General features: G+C 50.7%; 1 pseudogene; it reads left to right on the forward strand.

Moving 5' to 3' along the window:
- The window catches only part of LOC138443002 (epididymis-specific alpha-mannosidase-like), a 45,785-nt pseudogene extending 39,186 nt beyond the window's left edge, over positions 1-6,599 (forward strand).
- The last annotated feature ends 367 nt before the right edge of the window (positions 6,600-6,966 follow it).

Here is a 6,966-nt window from a genome sequence, read left to right on the forward strand (position 1 = left end):
TCACTTTCATCAAGAGGCTCTTTAGTTCTTCCTCACTTTCTGCCACAAGGGTGGTGTCATCTGCATATCTGAGGTTATTGATATTTCTTCTGGCAGTCTTGATTCCAGCTTGTGCTTCTTTCAGCCCAGTGTTTCCCATGATGTACTCTGCCTATAAGTTAAATAAGCAGGGTGACAATATAAAGCCTTGAAGTACTCCTTTTCCTATTTGGAACCAGTCTGTTGTTCCATGTCCACTTCTAACTGTTGCTTCTTGACCTGCATACAGGTTTCTCAAGAGGCAGGTCAGGTGGTCTGGTATTCCCATCTCTTTCAGAATTTTCCACAGTTTACTGTGATCCACACAGTCAAAGGCTTTGGCATAGTCAATAAAGCAGAATTAGATGTTTTCCTAGAACTCTCTTGCTTTTTTGATGATCCAGCAGATGTTGGCAACTTGATCTCTGGTTCTCCTGCCTTTTCTAAAACCAACTAGAACATCTGGAATCTGATTGGTCCTGACCAAATCACATGATCCAAGCCTGACCAATCACTGTGGCCTGAGGTGTTCTAAGGCACCAGCAACTCCAGCCTGAGCCCAGAGTTGAACAGAACATTTCCTAGAAGGAGGAGAGCTGAGGTCCCTCTAAGTGGAGATAGCAATAGATGACAAACAAGGGGAGCTGACATCTCAGACCTTGAACAGCAAAGAGAGATCTAAGCTAACTTCCTGTGTGATCTGGAAGAAATGAAATTCCCTCTCTGGGCCTTGTCTCTTCATTTGTAATTTTAAATGGCTGCACTAGAGATTCAAGGTGGTTTGAGGCATTTTCAACAATAGATGCTTTAGGCTGCCTGTGGTGTGGGCCACAGGTGGGAGGGGTGTGAGACTGAATGGAATGGGTGACTTGGTGGGAGAACTCTGAATGCCCAGAGGAAACGTTTGGCCCTCTTCTTGCATCCATCTGCCTTGCAGAGACTGCCAGGATTCACCCACGCCCCCAGCATCAAGAGGCTGTGACACTGCCCCCAAGCGTCCACCTGCAGATCCTCAGCATCCCAGGCTGGACGTACAACTCAAACCACACGAAGCACATGCAGAATCTTCGGAAAGGTGAGGCAGGTGTTCAGACATCCAGACTCACTCCTGTCTTCACAGGTCAACCAGGTCCCTGAGCCCGTCACCAGACAAAAGTGCTCTCCCCAGAATCATCCAGGCTCTGTGAGGTCACCCGGTTCCTTCTGCCAAATGAGACGAAGGCCCACTGAGAGGCAGGTCACTCAGCAAGCCAGGGACAGGTGGGCCTGGATGCCATCTAGAGCACAGTGACCGTGTACAGAGGGGAACCCCCAGCAGGGCATCTGCGAGGACATCCTGGTGGAGGAAACAACTGCCAGGAAGCAACGCATCATATTGCCAAAGCCCCTGGTGCACCTTATCTGCCCCTTTACACTCTTGCCAACAAAGATCCGTCTAGTCAAAGCTATGGTTTTTCTAGCAGTCATGTATGGATGTGAGAGTTGGACTATAAAGAAAGCTGAGTGCCAAATAATTGATGCTTTTGAACTGTGGTGTTGGAGAAGACTCTTGAGAGTCCCTTGGACTGCAAGGAGATCCAATCAGTCCATCCTAAAGGAAATCAGTTCTGAATATTCATTGGAAGGACATGCTGAAGCTGAAACTCCAATACTTTGGCCACCTGATGCGAAGAACTGACTCATTGGAAAAGATCCTGATGCTGGAAAGGATTGAAGGTGGGAGGAGAAGGGGATGACAGAGGATGAGATTGTTGGATGGCATCACTGACTCAAAGAGTTTGAGGAAACTCTGGGAGCTGGTGATGGACAGGGAGGCCTGGCATGCTGCAGTCCATGGAGTCGCAAAGAGTTGGACACAACTGAGCAACTGAACTACTATTTACACTCTGAGCATCTCAAACGTGGGGCTGACCGTGCCTCAGCCACCCCTCTATTTCCAGAGACCCTCCAAGGGCTGGCACACTCTAGTGTAAGGTCTGCAGGATGAGAAGCAGGAGGGAAAGGGAGAAGCAGAGGCCAAATATCACCTTTGTAGCTAATAAAGTGGGCATTGGAGGCTGTGGCTCGATCCTGCAGACAAGTGACTTCCTAACACAGACCTCTAGGGCATTGCTCCGTGTGTCACAGAAGAGAAAGGGGGAACCCCCTGGCATGGTAGAGCCTTCCCTATAGACCTGTGTGTGTTGCCAAGCCCACTGAGAGCATGCCTCATGGAGGCAGCTTGTACCTAAGAGGAGGAAAAGGGGCTAGACCAAGCAAATCCTTTCTTCTAAAGAGAAGTGAGTTGAGGCCAACTCTGGGGAGCATCAGTGGATGGTGTGAGGCCCCCTTCCTCCCTAGACCATTAGAATCCCAAATCTCAGTCACCGTCTTCATCACAACCATGTCTTCAGCATCATCACCATCAACACCATAATCACCACCACCACCACCGTCACCACATCATCCTTTTCAGGAGCCAGAAGACCTTGTCTGTTTCTAGAGCTGCAATCCGTAAGCACTTCAACTAGGAAGGCAGAGAAGAGGTTTTGCAAGCCTTCTATGCTGCAGTAACAAAGAACCCAAATTCTCACGGTCCAAACACAAAACAGGGTTATTTTGCCCTTACCCCACATATCCGGGGGTGGGGGGAGGTTGCCAGCAGGGAAGTCCTTCTCGTGTGGTCACCAGGGACCCAGCAGATGAATGCAGTATTACAACACATGCTTCCTCATCTCAGAGGCAGGAAAAAACCTTGCTCATGGTTGGGTCAGCCTTGGGGTTAGGAGACCCTTCACAGGGGCCAAGGCAGAGAGTATGTTCCAGAGAACTGGAAGATTTCAGGACAGGACCAATGATGATCATAAAGTGAGTGAGGATGAAGACTTTCCAGACATTGGCATCTGTCCCTGTGCGGGTGGTGGGAAGCCTCAACATTGCCTGAGCCTGGGTTGGAATTCTCCCTTCTCCTTCTTCCTTCCATGCCAGCTGTGTGGCCTTGGGCAAGTGCCCACCCCTCTCTGAGCTCTGGTTTCTTTGGTGTCAAGTGGGCACCATGTTTGCCGCTTCTTAGGGACGTTGAAGATGTGAAGAGGAGGTGAGTGTGTCAAGTACCAGGCATGGTCAGGGGCCCTCACTGCCACCTTCCTTCTGCCCCCAAGACAATCAAGCAGAGGCCAAGGCAGAGTCCCGCCGAGTCCTGCTGCGGCTCCGCCATCTGTATGAGGTGGACGAAGACCCTGTCCGGTCTCAGCCTGTGCCGGTGAATCTGCAGGTAACCTGCCCCGCCCCACATCCCACTCCTGGATCACTGAGTCAGGACCCACGAGCAGATGAGCGCAAGGCAGGCAAAGCCCAAGTGTGACGATCCTGACTCAGATGCCACCTTGGCAAAGACATGCATCAAGACCATCGTGAAAGGGAGTGAGGGTCGGTGTCGGGGGCATCAGGGCACCCCTCCCCCGCTTCCTCTCTCTTCCTGGTCTTGATTTTTCAGTGATTCCAACATCCATGTGTTTTGTTTGTTTTCTCATTTATTCTCATAGTGAATCTTTATGAGAAGTGAGTGTTCATCGCTCAGTCATGTCTGACTCTGCGACCCCACAGACTATAGCCTGCCATGCTCCTCTGTCCATGGGATTCTCTAGGCAAGAATACAGGAGTGGGTTGCCATGCCCTCCTCCAGGGGATCTTCCCAACCCAGGGATTGAACCTGGGACTCCTGAATTACAGGCAGATTCCTTACCATCTGAGCCACCAGGGGAAATGAAATCTTTTTATACAACACAAATAGCATTTGAGTGATCCAAAAAAAAAAGAAGGAAATTTTGAACAGACTTCCTGGTAAGTGATCAGAGTCACACAGTCCAAGGTGAACGTCCAGGCATCTCTGCTGGGTGTCTAGGCCTCTGGGCTCTGAGCCTCAGTCTCCTCATCTGTAAATGGGGAGGTCAGAGTCTTTATCCACAGGGATGCTGAGAGGTTTGGGGTGATGGTGTACACACAGGTGCCTGGCACCCTGGGGGCTGATGGATATCTCTGTGCCCAGACTCCAACCTCTGTCCTCCTTCCCCTCCCAACCCCAACATCACCCTCTGAGCCCAATATCACCCTCTGACCCCCACCACCAGGGAAGGCTGTTACTGCACAGCCCAGTCACATCCTTTCCCCAGAAGATACATGAAGACACCTCATTTCTTTCCAGTCTGCACTCTTCATGGAGCTTTGAGCTCTTTACTCATCTCCTGGTCACAGGGAATTTCTGTAAATTTCTCTGTTGTTGCCTTGGTTTCACTGATACCTGTGGTCTCAACGCAATCTGGGAGAATCCCAACAACCCCACCCAGAGCCAATGTCCCCCTTTCACAGCTCTTACCATGGAGACAGGGGTGGGGGGATGATCTCTTTCCTTGCCCCACTTTCATCAGAGAGAAGGCCAACTTCATCTTCCCACCTGACCTTATCAGCGTGCTGGCTTTGTTTCTTCCTACTTGTCACCTCTTGCTCACAAGCTGGTACCAGCCTCAGAAGCAGATGTAGAGATGGGCGGGGGGTGGGGGGGCAGGGGGGGATGGAGGGGGGATGGTAGCAACAGCGGAGCCTCACCCTCCACCCTTTCTCCTGCCGTCAGCACAGGGAAGCTCCTGCAGAACAACCCGTAGCCGTCTGGTCACCAGACTGTCCTCTCCAGGGCAGGGCCAGAATGACTGCCCTGCCTTCCCTCTTTGCACAGTTAGTACATTTTGGGGAAAATGGGATGGATACCCAAGACTGACTGCATCCCAGGGGCATACAGGGCACCCTCTGAGCATCTCTGGGAGGAGGGACTCAGTGATGAGAGCAGTTCTAAGTGCCTGCCACCTCCTGGGCGTGCCCATCCAGCTCAGACCCCCTAGGAAGAATGTGCCTCCCTGGCCTCAGTTTCTTCATCTATATAATGGGACTGCTATTCTTTCCATGGAGATTTACTCTGAGAATGACATACAGGAAGATGTTATGCCCTGGGCCTGGGTGTTTCCATGCCTGCCACTGTTTGGTCCTCTGCTCTGGGGCTGGGTGCTCACCCCTCCCTGTGCTCCTGTCCTGCAGTCCGTGCTGCGGGGTCTGGGCTCTGTGGTGTCCGTGGAGGAGCGCTCACTCACAGGGACCTGGGATGTGAGCACACTGCACCGCTGGCACTGGCCAGCTCAGGAACCTAGCCACCTCAGAGGTTTGTGCACCTCTGGTTCAAGCTGACCCCCCACCCCGGGATTCCCTCCCTGTGCCTCATCTGGGCTCGGGAGCTGGACAGACCTGGCTCAGATCCCAACTCTGCCCCCTAAGACCTGTGTGACCCTGAATAAGCCACTCTCCTTCTCAGAGTCTAAGCCTTCTTGTATCTACCACAGTAGGTTAAGGAAGGGTTCAATTCAGTCTCCACTTGCCAGGACTCCATTCAGCATGTGTGTGTGTGCGTGTGTGTGTGCACACGCGTGCACACACGCGCATGTACACACACCTATAGATATGTCCAAGGTTGCAGTCCCACCCAGAATGCAAGTGTACCCTCAGCTCTGATGTCTCCCGTGCAGTGAGTTACATTGCCCACCCCACACTTAGCTCTTGGAAACCGCTTCAGCCTGATTCATGCCTCTCAGTCTTTACTCGTGCTGTTTCTTCTTGGAATGCCCTTGGACATCTGGACAACTCCTAATCATGCTCCCCCAGGTTCAGGTTTGGGTCAGGTGCCTCCTTTGCGCTGTCTTTCCCCTCATTTTGATCTGACTTTTTATATCTTCTTTGTCTACTGCATATAACATAGTCTGGGTACATAGGTAGATACATAGTCACTATTTGGTAAATGGATGAATGGAAGGATGGTTGATAGGAAAAAGGGTTGTGAGAAAGGAAGGTAGGTGGATGGATGCTGGATGGCTAGATTATTGGGTGATGGATGGATGATGGATGGATTGACAGATGACAGGAAGTAAGGAAGATGGATGAGCAAGTTATGGATTATGATTTATGGATTTATTATTTTATGGATTTATGATTTATGGATTTATAAATTATGATTCATAAAGTTATGGATTTGTGAGCAAATTAAGGAAGTGGAAGGAAGGAGAAAGGATGAAAGATGGATTGTTGAGTGGGTAGAAGTTGGATGGATGGATAGAAGTAAGGAAGATGGAGAGAAGCATGGAGGTATGAATGGATATGTGATGGATGAATGGATGGACGTAAGGAGGACAGATGGATGGGTGGGTGGATGGACGATGGATGAATGGACGGAGGTTGGAGAGGTGAATGAGAATGAATGTATGTATGATTAGACAAAGAGATGGATGAATGGTTGGATCGAAGGATGGTTGGATAAATGGATAAATAGGTTTCAGCCCAAGGGTGAAGCATGAAAGCCAGGGTGTGATAGGGAGCAGTGTTGTGGGCAGATGCTGGAAAGAGGCTACCTGGGAGAGCTGGTGGCTCCAAGGGGCAACACTGGACAGATCATCTCTGTCCTCTCAGGCAGCTCCAGCCATCCTTCACTGCACCCAGGGGGTTTCACCATCACCATCCATCCAAAAGAAATCCGGACGTTCTTCATTTACTTTGAAGAGAGATGAGTCCTTGGCAGATTCTGTGGCCCCAGGAAGAATAGCCAAGTGGAATGCTGAGCAGGAACAGCTGCTGACCTGGTGGGCAAAGGCAGGAAATGGATGCACGTGGGGTATTTTTGTTTCTTAAATAAAAAACTGCATTAAGGATCTGTTTCTTCCCCTGCACACCAGAGTCAACCTTCTCTCTCCCCTCCCCTCCTCTCATGAATGATTACATACACGCTCACACTTCCTCCTCCATTCCAAGAAGCAAGACAGGAAGTTCCTCTAAACACAGCAGGAATGCCCACAGTGGTGCCAAAATCCATCTGCCTGCAGGCCCTGGTGGTTCCCGTCAGGACCAATGCTAAACACGGGCCTATTGTGTGCGGCT

Source organism: Ovis canadensis, chromosome 6, assembly GCF_042477335.2.
Source record: "Ovis canadensis isolate MfBH-ARS-UI-01 breed Bighorn chromosome 6, ARS-UI_OviCan_v2, whole genome shotgun sequence".
Classification (NCBI taxonomy): domain Eukaryota; kingdom Metazoa; phylum Chordata; class Mammalia; order Artiodactyla; family Bovidae; genus Ovis; species Ovis canadensis.